This window comes from Mya arenaria, chromosome 4 (genome assembly GCF_026914265.1).
Source record: "Mya arenaria isolate MELC-2E11 chromosome 4, ASM2691426v1".
NCBI classification, from domain to species: Eukaryota; Metazoa; Mollusca; class Bivalvia; order Myida; family Myidae; genus Mya; species Mya arenaria.
In genome coordinates this window covers 9,941,124-9,955,693 of record NC_069125.1, presented here as the reverse complement: position 1 = coordinate 9,955,693, position 14,570 = coordinate 9,941,124, and positions in this window count along the sequence as shown.

Here is a 14,570-nt window from a genome sequence, read left to right as displayed (position 1 = left end):
CCCACCCCCAACTCCCTTACAACATTTAAACCATATCATTTTCGGTTAGAGGGAAGGAGTCACCCGCACATCCAAAGTGGCGCTTCAATGTCAATCCTTCTTACACAAAATCATGGTTCCTTCTTTTCATCGTTTTACCCCTGGTCATTCATAAACCCATTCCAAATATTGGCTAGTATTATGAAAAATACCGGACGTCCTTTTTCTAATCCGAGAAATATTTCATCTCAAAAGCAAATGTTTTATCTAAACAAAGGAAATGTTCCAAAATGCGATTAATCATTTAGACCCCTTTAGTATTGAATTACTATCTAAATCCCTATAAAATTTAACAGACGGATTTAAATTCATTCAGAAGTTCAAAAGACCGAATTTCAGGACATTACAGCGAAATGCAATTGGATTAACCGTTCAATTTATGACAATGGAGGGTGTTATCATTCGATCTGACTCAACGGAAAGCCATTAAAATAAAGGTGTAAACTTTAAATTATTCAGCATCTTTTTTAACATAAAAGGCAGATGTTTTATTTGCATTTACCTCAAATTACAGAAGCATCATCTGCCATCTGCTTTGTTTCTGGCCACGCGACAATGTAGTCTGCGAGGCTTTTGCGGTCGTCTGCTTTTGGCACACTGTCGTCTGCTCTGAGATCTCTTTAATCAATTCGACAATTTCCGTTAAAATTCTCCACAAAGACGCGAACTCGGCAGGTGGGTTCTTGCCCATGTACGGTGAAATTATGTGACCCCTTTTATCTCGACTTTGAAGTACCCTTTTATTTAAATACAGATAATTAGGAACAAACATCAAAATAACGGTGAAAAAGAAATTGATAATCTTTTCGCGTGTGCCTACAAGAATTTAAAGGCTGATTGAATAAAAGTACCCCAGCCTCAATACGAATATTAAAAAGATTCAATTGATACGAATGTTTAACCGTCTATTTGTGATCATGAATTAAATAAGGGCACGCGGTCACGATTTGTTGAGTCGGAAAGCCATATGGCAGACCTACTTCAGATATTCCCACAGTCGGATTACCCGAAGAATAGCAAAAATGTTCAATACAATTCGATAATATCAGAGAATAAAACAGGATCTATATTCATAAAATATCTTAAGTCAGTTCTCCTAACTTAAAAAATATTGCTTAAATACGTCACAAAGTATTTTGTTTCATGAAATAAAACAATCTTGTAGGCAATAACATGTAGGTAATAAAATATGGTAATTACACTTCTTTACAATCTGCATTCATTCTTTCTTTCTTTCTTTTCTACGTGTAATTAATTATCTTACGCCTTCATTCTTTCCAATTTATCTCTTTATTCAGATGTCATGTGTTTTTTTGCTCATTTCTTTCGGCCTTTTCATTAATGCTTGTAACAAAACTTCTCGTGGACTTTGTGTGGCGTATTCTATCAGTCCCATAGTTAATGAAATAGACAAAATTTCTTTTCTTTACAGTTTAAGATAATTCAAAACCTTTCGTTATACAGGAAATGTTGCGTCTCAAATTCTTTACTAAAGCATTAAATAGGAGATGTCACGAGTCTGTGTTCCAATATCTGAGATTGCATCAAGATTTTATCATGAAAACAAATATAAAAAGGCACAAAACAAGGTATTTGTACAGCTTGGTTAATTTGTAGCTATGAAACTAGTTGTGTTTGTAATGTGCCGTAACTGTTGCGTTTTAACAATCCTTCCAAAGTTTTATTATAGATATGACGCAAATATTGATGGCAAATGTATAACCCCGTGGGGAATTTAAGCTACTTAACGTTGCGTACCAACCATTACATGGTTGTACAGATGATAAAGTGAAATATTCATAAAGAACCCCACCGTGAGAGTTTTACGAATAAACAAGAAATAGTTGAATGGGAGAGTGAAATGACAACAAACGATACAACTAGAAGAAAGACACGATTGTAAGTAGTTAAAGGACATTTTTTTCTGAAAGAAAAGAAAGGGTGTGTATGAAAAAATGAAAATAAAACGTATGAAGGAAGGGACAACTGATGGAATGAAATAAAGGGTAAACATCAGATGATATGGAATAAGGTGCAAACATTTGATAGCATGAAATAAGGGGCAAAAAGTTGATGGAATGAAATAAGGGCAAACAGTTGATGGAATGAAATAAGGGGCAAACAGTTGATGGAATGAAATAAGGGGCAAACAGTTGATGGAATGAAATAAGGGGCACACAGTTAATGGAATGAAATAAAGGGCAAACAGTTGATAGCATACAATAAGGGGCACACAGTTAATGAACTGATTTAAGGGGCAAGCGGATAACGGAATGAAATAAGGGGAAACAGTTGATAGAATAAAATAAGGGACAAGCAGTTGATGAAATGGAATAAGGGGCAAACAGTTGATGAAATGAAATAAGGGGCAACTAATTGTTGGTATGAGTTACGGTGCAGACATTTGATGGAATGAAATAAGGGGCAAACAGTTGATGAAATGAAATAAGGGGCAACTAATTGTTGGTATGAGTTCCGGTGCAGACATTTGATGGAATGGAATAAGGGGCAAACAGTTGATGAAATGAAATAAGGGGCAACTAATTGTTGGTATGAGTTACGGTGCAGACATTTGATGGAATGAAATAAGGTGCAGACATTTGATGGAATGAAATAAGGGGCAAACAGTTGATGGAATAAAATAAGGGGCAAACAGTTGATGGAATAAAATAAGGGGCAAACAGTTGATGGAATAAAATAAGGGGCAAACAGTTGATGGAATAAAATAAGGGGCAAACAGTTGATGGAATAAAATAAGGGGCAAACATTTGATGGAATGTAAGAAGGGGCAAGCAGTTGATAGAATGAAATAAGGGTCATATAGGTAAGGAAGAAATACAGTAAATGTTGAACTCAAGAAATAATGAGCAAATTAATGGTCAAATGAATGTAAAAGGAGTAATCGACTGAAGGAATGCAATAAGGAGGACATGATTGAAGGCTGGAAGAAATGAGCAAAACGATTGACGTAAAAAAGGACAGACGCAAAGAGCAAAATTTAATGATTGGGCCTAAAAAATTACATTTGGTTCGGGTTACCCGACCATACCTATGAAATAGGCGCCGAACCTACCATTCTTATAATGAGTTTGAAAAAAAAAATGAAAAACTGATTTTATTTTTTAAGTGCTTTTTGATATGTAGTTTAAAACCTTGGATGCTTTATACAGTAGATTACTTTAACACCATTCTCCAATGATGAATAACATTCTTATATAAACCCTAATAAAAAAGCCTACCTTTCCTACCTATTTTTGAAAAGGATGTAACCCTAACCAAACAATTTTGTAGGCCTTGATGGAATACAATTAAGAGCACACGACGAGATGAAACAGGGCGTACACGAATGATGAAGAAGCAAGCGACTGACGCCAGGAAGGAAGTATCCAACAATTGACTAAAGGAAGTAAAAGACCCGGATGGAAAAATTATCAAACGCTTGCAATAAGGAAATTATTGGAGCAAGTGTTAAGAGGAAGAAAATGCGAAGATAGCGATTGGAGGAACGGAATAAGAAGATAAGGCTTTAAGTAAGAGAAGAATAAACAAATTATTGAAGGAATGAATGAACAACTAAACAACATGTATTATTAAATCAAAAACAGGACAGAAACGAAATGAAGAAGGAAATAGTTACACAATTATACACGTAGACAGGGGCGTAGCCAGTGTTACGCACTTACGCATGTGTGTAACATCAATTTGAAAAATAAAACAATATATATGGCCAAAAATGACCTCAAAGTCGAGGGCCAAGCTAAACATTGATATAAGAATAAAGGGGAGATCAGCTATAGTATCTTGGTAACTACAAAGTCGGCGGCATCGAACCTATAAATCCCTCTAAATACACATCAGTGCTTAACATGTTAGTTCCATTTTCCTTTTTTTCCCTGGGGGGAGCCCCCCCCCCATCCCCCATACGGATACGGCTACAGGGATATTTCCCCTCTCACACCCTCCCCCTTTCGTGCGTAACATTCAGTAAAGCCTGGCTACGCCCCTGGTAGAAAAAACAAACAAACATGATTTCGTCCGCGCGCCTGATAGCTCGTCTAAAACACTCTCATAAAAAATATGCATGCATGGGAACTCACATTCCCTAATAAGATCAAGTCCCACAAAACTGTCACGTTCCCAAACTTTCCGGTCAGTTTGTAATCTTGAGCGCCGACCTGTACAATTTCGACTAATCTGGTCACTTTTATTTGCATTCCATTCACAGATAACGGCATGACTGTTTCCAAACTTTTTAAACTTCAACAATTTGGACTTTAAAATGACCGTAAACCGATAACGTATAATTAAAGAAATCCTTTTTATCATGAAAATGCGTTTTTGACACAAAAATGCCATTGAAAGTTGAAATTTGATGCGATTCATTAAAGATGGTTTTACCGTATTTTTGGCAATTTAATTAGGATAATTAATACGTTGCTGACAGAAAAGGCATTGATGGAAAACTAGCGTTTTCCTCCATTTACAATGTCATGGTTATCGAAGGCTCATGCCATAAAATTGACGCGCGTTACACATTAATATTTCGTTATATCAAATGCACCTAAATAACCAAAATTTGCTTCAAATGCCATATCTTTTTGTCAGTTAATAAACGGTCGCGTGAGTCTGTCAAATATATTAAAATCATGTGTTTACTGACGTAAAAGTACGTTGTTGCTGGGATTGTCAAAATAAATGGTAACATTTTCCCTTTCATGAAAATGTCAAACATCTAATTGCACGTGTTTACATGTTTATTTCTGCACTTTATTAGCACGATGGTGGTTATACGTTTTCTAGCACACCAGTACTTCCGAAAGTGTTTCGGTACATAACTGCTTAAACGTTTCCTAAAACACAGGCGCTTCTGCAAGTGTTCTTTAATGTGTAGCTGCAATTTTTCTAGTAATGACTGTGTCTAAAAAGTTTCTAAAACACAATTGATAACACATTTCCTTGCAAACAAGTTTTTATGAAGATTTTCTAGCACATTCTTGTTTTTAGAATTCTTCTAACGGACACAAATATTTATGCAAGCTTTCTAGCACAAACGTGTTGACACATTTCCTATCAAATAAGTGATTCATTCATACTTTTATCACACACGTACTAATTCAAAGTCTTCTATCATACACGTACTACTGCCAAGTTTATATCACATACGTACTACTGCTACGTATCTATCACATACGGACTACAGCAAGGTTTCTATCACACACGAACTACTGCTACGTATCTATAACACACGTACTACTGCTACGTATCTATCACACACGTACTACTGCTACTTATCTATCACACACGTACTACAGAAAGTTCACCATCACACACGTACTACAGCAAGGTTTCTATCACACACGTACTACTGCTACGTATCTATCACACACGTACTACTGTTACGTATCTATCACACACGTACTACAGAAGTTCTCTATCACACACGTACTACAGCAAGGTCTCTATCACACACGTACTACTGCTACGTATCTATCACACACGTACTACAGCATGTTCTCTATCACACACGTACTACAGCAAGGTTTCTATCACACACGTACTACTGCTATGTATCTATCACACACGTACTACTGTTACGTATCTATCACACACGTACTACTGCTACGTATATATCACACATGTACTACTGCTACGTATCTATCACACACGTACTACAGCATGTTCTCTATCACACACGTACTACAGCAAGGTTTCTAACACACACGTACTACTGCTATGTATCTATCACACACGTACTACTGTTACGTATCTATCACACACGTACTACTGCTACGTATATATCACACATGTACTACTGCTACGTATCTATCACACACGTACTAATGCGAGGTCCCTACCACACACTTACTACAGCAAGGTCTCTATCACACACGGACTACTGCAAGGTCTCTATCACACACGGACTACTGCAAGGTCTCTATCACACACGGACTACTGCACAGTCTCTATCACACACGGACTACTGCAAGGTCTCTATCACACACGGACTACTGCACAGTCTTTATCACACACGGACTTATGCAAAGTCTCTATCACACACGGACTACTGGAATGTCTCTATCACACACGAACTACTGCAAGGTCTCTATCACACACGGACTACTGCAGGGTCTCTATAACACACGGACTACTGCAAAGTATTTATCACACACGGACTACTGCAGGGTCTCTATAACACACGGACTACTGCAAAGTATTTATCACACACGGACTACTGAAAGGGTTCTATCACACACGTACTACTGCTACGTATCTATCACACACAGACTACTGCAAAGTATCTATCACACACGGACTACTGCGAGGTCTCTATCACACACGGACTACTGCAAGGTCTCTATCACACACGTACTACTGCAAGGTCTCTATCACACACGTACTACTGCAAGGTCTCTATCACACACGTACTACTGGAATGTCTCTATCACACACGTACTACTGCAAGGTCTCTATCACACACGGACTACTGCAGGGTCTCTATAACACACGGACTACTGCAAAGTATTTATCACACACGGACTACTGCAGGGTCTCTATAACACACGGACTACTGCAAAGTATTTATCACACACGGACTACTGAAAGGGTTCTATCACACACGTACTACTGCTACGTATCTATCACACATAGACTACTGCAAGGTCTCTATCACACACGTACTACTGCGAGGTCTCTATCACACACGTACTACTGCGAGGTCTCTATCACACACGTACTACTGCAAGGTCTCTATCACACACGTACTACTGCGAGGTCTCTATCACACACGTACTACTGCATGATATTAATCACACGTAGACTACTGCAAGATCTCTATCACACACGTACTACTGCAAGGTCTCTATCACACACGTACTACTGCAAGGTCTCTATCACACACGTACTACTGCGAGGTCTCTATCACACACGTACTACTGCAAGGTCTCTATCACACACGTACTACTGCAAGGTCTCTATCACACACGTACTACTGCAAGGTCTCTATCACACACGTACTACTGCAAGGTCTCTATCACACACGTACTACTGCAAGGTCTCTATCACACACGTACTACTGCAGGGTATTAATCACACGTGGACTACTGCAAGGTCTCTATCACACACGTACTACTGCAGGGTATCAATCGCACACGTACTACTGCAGGGTATTAATCACACGTGGACTACTGCAAGGTCTCTATCACACACGTACTACTGCCGGGTATCAATCGCACACGTACTACTGCAGGGTATTAATCACACGTGGACTACTGCAAGGTATCTATCACACACGTGGACTACTGCAAGGTATCTATCACACACGTACTACTGCAGGGTATCAATTACACGTGGACTACTGCAAGGTATCTATCACACACGTACTACTGCAGGGTATCAATCACACACGTACTACTGCAGGGTATTAATCACACGTGGACTACTGCAGGGTATCAATCACACACGTACTACTGCAGGGTATTAATCACACGTGGACTACTGCAAGGTCTCTATCACACACGTACTACTGCAGGGTATCAATCACACGTGGACTACTGCAAGGTCTCTATCACACACGTACTACTGCAGGGTATCAATCACACGTGGACTACTGCAAGGTCTCTATCACACACGTACTACTGCAGGGTATTAATCACACACGTACTACTGCAGGGTATTAATCACACGTGGACTACTGCAAGGTCTCTATCACACACGTACTACTGCAGGGTATCAATCACACACGTACTACTGCAGGGTATTAATCACACACGTACTACTGCAGGGTATTAATCACACGTGGACTACTGCAAGGTCTCTATCACACACGTACTACTGCAGGGTATCAATCACATACGCACTGGGTAAGTTGTAAGCACAAAAGAGTTCAAACACTTTCAATAGCACACACTTAATTATGATTTTTTTTTTCAAGAACTTGAATAAGTTTAGTTAACACATAAGTGCTTTACAAGATTTCTATCACTTGTCTACAAATTTAGTACTTAATTGTTTCAGGTGTTATAGGACACAAGCGTGTCTGCAGTTGTTATAGCACACAAGCGTGTCTGCAGGTGTAATGGCACACACGTGTTTCTACAGGTGTTATAACTCACAGTTGTTTCTGCAGGTTTAATAGCACACAACTGTTTCTGCAGTTTTAATAGCACACAAGTGTTTCTGCAGGTGTTGTAGTACACAAGTGTTTCTGCAGGTGTTATAGCTCACAAGTGTTTCTCAGAAGTGTTTCTGCAGGTGTTATAGCTCACAAGTGTTTTTGCAGATGTAATAGCACACAAGTGATTCTGCAGATGTTGTAGTACACAAGTGTTTTTGCAGGTGTTATAGCTCACAAGTGTTTCTCAGAAGTGTTTCTGCAGGTGTTATAGTACACAAGTGTTTCTGCAGATGTAATAGCACACAAGTGATTCTGCAGGTGTTGTAGTACACAAGTGTTTTTGCAGGTGTAATAGCACACAAGTGTTTCTCAGAAGTGTTTCTGCAGGTGTTATAGCTCACAAGTGTTTTTGCAGATGTAATAGCACACAAGTGTTTCTGCAGGTGTTGTAGTACACAAGTGTTTCTGCAGGTGTTATAGCTCACAAGTGTTTCTCAGAAGTGTTTCTGCAGGTGTTATAGCTCACAAGTGTTTCTCAGAAGTGTTTCTGCAGGTGTTATAGTACACAAGTGTTTTTGCAGATGTAATAGCACACAAGTGATTCTGCAGATGTTGTAGTACGCAAGTGTTTCTGCAGGTGTAATAGCACACAAGTGATTCTGCAGATGTTGTAGTACACAAGTGATTCTGCAGGTTTTATAGCACACAAGTGATTCTGCAGGTGTAACAGCACACAAGTGATTCTGCAGATATTGTAGTACACAAGTGATTCTGCAGGTGTAATAGCACACAAGTGATTCTGCCTATGTTGTAGTACACAAGTGATTCTGCAGGTGTAATAGCACACAAGTGATTCTGCAGATGTTGTAGTACACAAGTGATTCTGCAGGTGTAATAGCACACAAGTGATTCTGCAGGTGTAACAGCACACAAGTGTTTCTGCAGGTGTTATCGTACACAAATGTTTCTGCAGGTGTTATAGCACACAAGCGATTCTGCAGATGTTTCAGCAGATGTGTTTCTGTATTTTTGAAGCACACACGTGTTTTGGCTGGATTTACAGGACACACGTGTTTCTGTATGATTGATAGCACTTTTTTACCGACGATGCCAACGGAACTTCTGCGTGTGTGTGTCCATTAAACACCGGTTTCTCCATTTATCATAATTATACATGATGAGGAAAAACCTTTTTTAGGAATTTAAATGGTATTTCAAAAACGGTATTTGTTTTCCTCCTCGAATGTCATACAATTATTCGTGATGGGGAAAATGTTTTTTGAGGAAGTTACAGAAAGGAATTTAAATGACATTTCAAAATTCCTCCTTGATTGTTTTGTTAACATGTAGAACTATGATTTCCATTGAAATTGTGACAAACATTAGCATACTTCAGAAACTATTTCAGTAATTGTCTTTACATTGAATAGTAAAACCATGGCAATAATTATAACACATACGACTCATAGCTTATTTAAAGATGCACTCTCACAGATTGAATGTTTTGACAACTTTTTTATTTTTTGTCTTGGAACGAGCCAAATTTTGCAAACATCCATAAAAACCAGTTATTTAAGACTGCTGACAAAAAATTAGATCGCAAATTTTTATATTTAAGTTTAAAAATTGATGCTTTATGCATTTTTCTTAAAACCGTAAGCCATAAGACAATTATTAATTTTTGAACGGAAATATGAAAATCTGCGATCTGATCTTTTGTCAGCAATATTTTATCATTGGTTTGCAGAAACTTACGCAAAATTTTGCTCTTTCAGAGACAAAAAATTGTCAAAAGTTGTAAAATCGGTAAATCTGTGAGAGTGCAGCTTTAAGAATATGGGTCATTGTGTATTGAGGCTTCATCGTATCCCATTGTTATCGTCACCCATTGTCTGCTACAACAATGCTGATAGGTCGATAACACAACCTTTTGGACCCCTGAGTTCCCATTGTCATGAAAATTGTGTATTGGGATCACAATGGGGTCTAAGACAATGGCATTTTTAGGGTGGAAAAATGATAACGGCGTTTACGTATGAATCTAATGACATGAGAAAATGAAAACAGATTGGAATGAGAAAGCAACTATTTTGTGAAACAATAGAATTAAAGCGGTCATGAAATATGTATTGTTTTGGCTGTTTTGTTTATTTTTGTACAATTCTCTTTAGGTTCCATTGAAACAGAAAAACTGTATTGTAGAAGTCTCAGACAACAGTCTCGAAGAGCGAACAGCGGCGCAGGCTGGCATTGTCTGTAGACTTTATCTGAGTGTATTTCATTACTTAACAAGAAATCTATGATAAAAAAATGAAATTGGAACTTTTTGCGCCAAATTCTCCAATTGTTCATATTGTCTTTTATAAATGTTTACGTGAAATTGGAACTTATTGCGTCTAAATTTTCTGATTGTTGATATTGTCTTTTATAAATGTTTACGATAAGGACCTATTGTTGTCAAGACTTGCTTATTTTTGTACGAAGATTGACGTTATAACAAAGGTTTTTGTTTTCACTAAATACCAGAAAATTCAAAACGTTTTCCGCCAGAAATATGACTAAATACCAGAAAATTTAGTTCGTTTTCCGCCTAAAATGTGAAAAAAATGATAGTTTGTGACATCTTTTAAGATTCTTTTGTTCAATTCCGGCATTGGTTTAACCGTCTTCTTAATTACCAAACGCTTGGCTTATATGTAAATTGACATAGAAGCATCTTTCTCGAGCCCATCTAAATATATGTAAACATTTTTGTTATAATTCATTCCATAACAGTTTTTTTGTTCTCGTGTGACTTCGACACATGATGCCGCGGCACTTGTGCATTTCTTTGACAAAGGTACTATTTAACCCATAACATTTTCAGTTGATATAAGATTTTTTAAATTCAAAATTGAGTATGTTTTTAAGCAATAAAGTGTGTTTGACCTGTCTCGTGTATCAGAATCCTTGACATTTTGACAAAATGAACTCATTGTATTCAATCCGCAATAAATGCTTGCGAGTGTAGTTTTTATTATTAATTGCAGTCACCTTAAGCTACAAAGCTCTGAATGAACATTAGAAACCCGAGCCCATGAATCGATGAGCCCGCTGCTGTATCAAGTGCACATTGTGCGTGAGTCTAGCGGCAGATGGCCCCCTAGATAGGAGCATCCAACCAGGGGATCCTGGTGTCCCCTTACCGCCCCATGTGTCCTCGTGTCCCCTTTAATAGCTAGTATGGCGTACAGGTTGCGCCACAAAGTGAACGAGTCTGATGGCAGATTGAAACAGTCTAAAAGAGCATGAAATTTGTGGCTGTCGTCCTCGTGTCCAGTTGTACTGAAGTGACGTACAGGTTGTGCCCCGCTTCGCGAGAATGTTGCCGCTATATCGAAAGGAAACCACAACTCACCCACCACAATGTGCGACTTCCTCTATATAATTGTCATTAGGAACACCTCGGCCATTATCCAACATATTTGTCTATCCCGAAGCTTGCCGGAGATGGCCGAGTTGTTATGATTGTTCGAACAGTGTGTTACATGTGTATGGCATATCATATGTTACATATTTTCTACCCACTTATTACGTTGGCCACCCGCCAATAGAACAACCTTGTCCTGGTAAAAGTAAAACATCCGTGACCTTGTTTACAGTATTCCATTTCGAGAAAAGGGCGTATTTGCAGTACAAAATAAGTAAGATATCCAATTGTCAAAACACTATGGCGTGGTTCTAAATATAACATCATAGCTTAAACATACGCCATCTATATCCTACATGAACTCGAGCCGGTGCGTATGGTACATCGTACTGTAAAACGGTAACCGGAACTCGTTCGAAATCGGAGAGACTGTAGAGTTGTTGTGGGCTCCAAGCAGTGGTCAAAGGTCTCATTCAACACCCGTGATTTATGGCGACAGGGCCCAGAGATTAATGCTCACTTAATACAAGTTTTTGCAGATAAAATGTCGATTTATTAACTGATACATATCTGTATCATGTGTATCATTTACAAATTTTATTAGATGTGTGTGGATTGTGGGTTTGAATCCTTTTCAGGTCATTTAAAAGTGTCATCGTATACCATTGTTCAACATGTATTTATTTCTATCTTTTATTTGTATATCCGGTGTTGTCAATCGGAACACCTCGGCAATCTCCGCCATACGATAACAATATATAATACTGATAACAAGATTGTAACCGTGTGTTTTAAAACAGAAACGCATTTTTAAAAAAATAATTGATGAGTGCTTAAAGATTCACTGTGATCTACTTTCGTCTCGCAATGCACCAGTCATTTGTAACCACGCCCCCCCCCCCCCCCCAGGTCTGGGGAATAGCGGGGACTTTGACTTTCGGTCCAGCCAACCCCGGGTAAAATCCCCGCCCTGCAGGGACGACCAGATGGTAAAATCCCAGCCAAATGCCCCCGCACCCCAGGGACCCTAGGTAAGGCCCATTCCGCGCTATATTTTTGCGAACACAAAACCACCACATTTCCCCGGCACTGTGGGGCCACCTGGAAGGTAAAAACATGGCCCATTTCCCCGGTATACCCCCGGACCTGGGGGTGCCGTGGTTACAATTGACTGGTGTATAAGATAGAAATACTGTGTTTGCTGTAACTTTTTTTCAAATTAAACTCGGTAGTCTTCATACGAACCATTGTTTTCGACATTTAATCATCATTTGGTTATATCAAATTAATATTTTTTTTTAATTTTTTTTTTTGGAGAAAGAGTACATCTTTAATACTGTTTCCAAAACTTTATTTTAAGCCCCACTGACCTCCCGGACTGTCCTGAACTGATATTTGGCCGATCCGGGATCAGATCCGTGTTGGGTCAGGGCAGATCCGGGACGGTCCGGGATGGTCCTGGACACCACGGCAATTTTAATCTGTTTTTTAAATAACATACATAATTATATTTGGTAAACAACAATACTGTACATAAAACCTTGTTGATGTTAAACAATATGAATCCTTATTCCGAATTAACCATGTACATTCACATGACATACTTAAAACAATTGCATAATTTAAAGCTGCACTCTCATATATTTACCGTTTTTACAACTTTTTATATATTTTTTGTCTTGGAATGAGCAAATTTTTGCGTAAATATCTGCAAACTATTGATAAAAGACTGCTGACTAAATAATAAAATTATCAGATCGCAGATTTTCATATTTCTCTTCGAAAGTTAATGTTTTATGGCTTAAAGTGTTACTAACGGTTTAAGAAAAAATGCATAAAACATCAATTTTTAAACTTAAATATAAAACTATGTCACTAATTTTTGTCAGCAGTCTTATATGAATGGTTTACATACATTTTCGCATAACTTGGCTCGTTCCAAGACAAAAAATTAAAAAGTTGCCGCAACGTTCAATCTGTGAGAGTGCGGCTTTAAGACGATGCACTCATATAATAAAAGTCTTAATAAATGTCTGTTCTGATCTGTACTGTTTGAAAAGATAACTTTTAAAAGAGTTTAACTCTGTGTTTCAACACAGTATTTATTATTCGAGTATAACCAGCTTATCAACTTTAGAAAACACTTAAATCTAAAAAACGTTGAAATACTGATATTTCTTGGATCTCTTGTACGCACAGGGTTACGCACAACTATGTAACACTTGCAGTATGTGTCCGATCATGGCCCATGATTACTTTAGAGAAACTGACACAGAACTGTCAGAACATTAAAGCCGGTGCGTGTTGGGTTAGTCATGGCCTTGAACTTTGACTTTTGACCTTCTCAAGTTTCAAAACTTGTATTCCCGATTTGTACGGGAAATATATATACATGTACATAAACAGCGTTCAAATAATATAATACAGTGGAAAACGGCTTGAGGCTTTATGTTTGCCGTTGAAAGTTAGTTTGCCATTTGACCTTGAAGTTTGACCCTGAACATTCAGCCAAGGCCCGGGCATGTGAAGCACGATTCTCGTCGTGCATGTGTATATATGTGTTGCTCCGTGTTTCTAATTTACATGTGAAAAGCCGTGGTTACTAAGGTAAACTATTCTCACCCCAGCCTGTTCACGCCACTTTTAGGCATTTCTAGGTTTAAGTATACGGTTAAATGTGGCCACCGATATTATTTTTCTGAAATATTAACAAAAGAACGACACCACAAGAGGCCCGACAACGCAATGCGGACCATTGAAAGAGTGCATCAAGATTTGTGTGCAAATAATTTTAGCTTTGTAAATGAATCGTTTCTCCCTACATGGCTTCTACGGGGCGGTATCGTTTTCATCATTGTGTCAAATCAACATGTTATTGAAAAGAAAACACATTTTTAGCCGAATATAATCTCGTTTCTTTGATTGCATAAAATGCTGTTATCTTAACAGCAGCAATAAACTATTTTATTTTTTAATGCTAATCTCCTAACTTTGTTGACCTAAAAAACG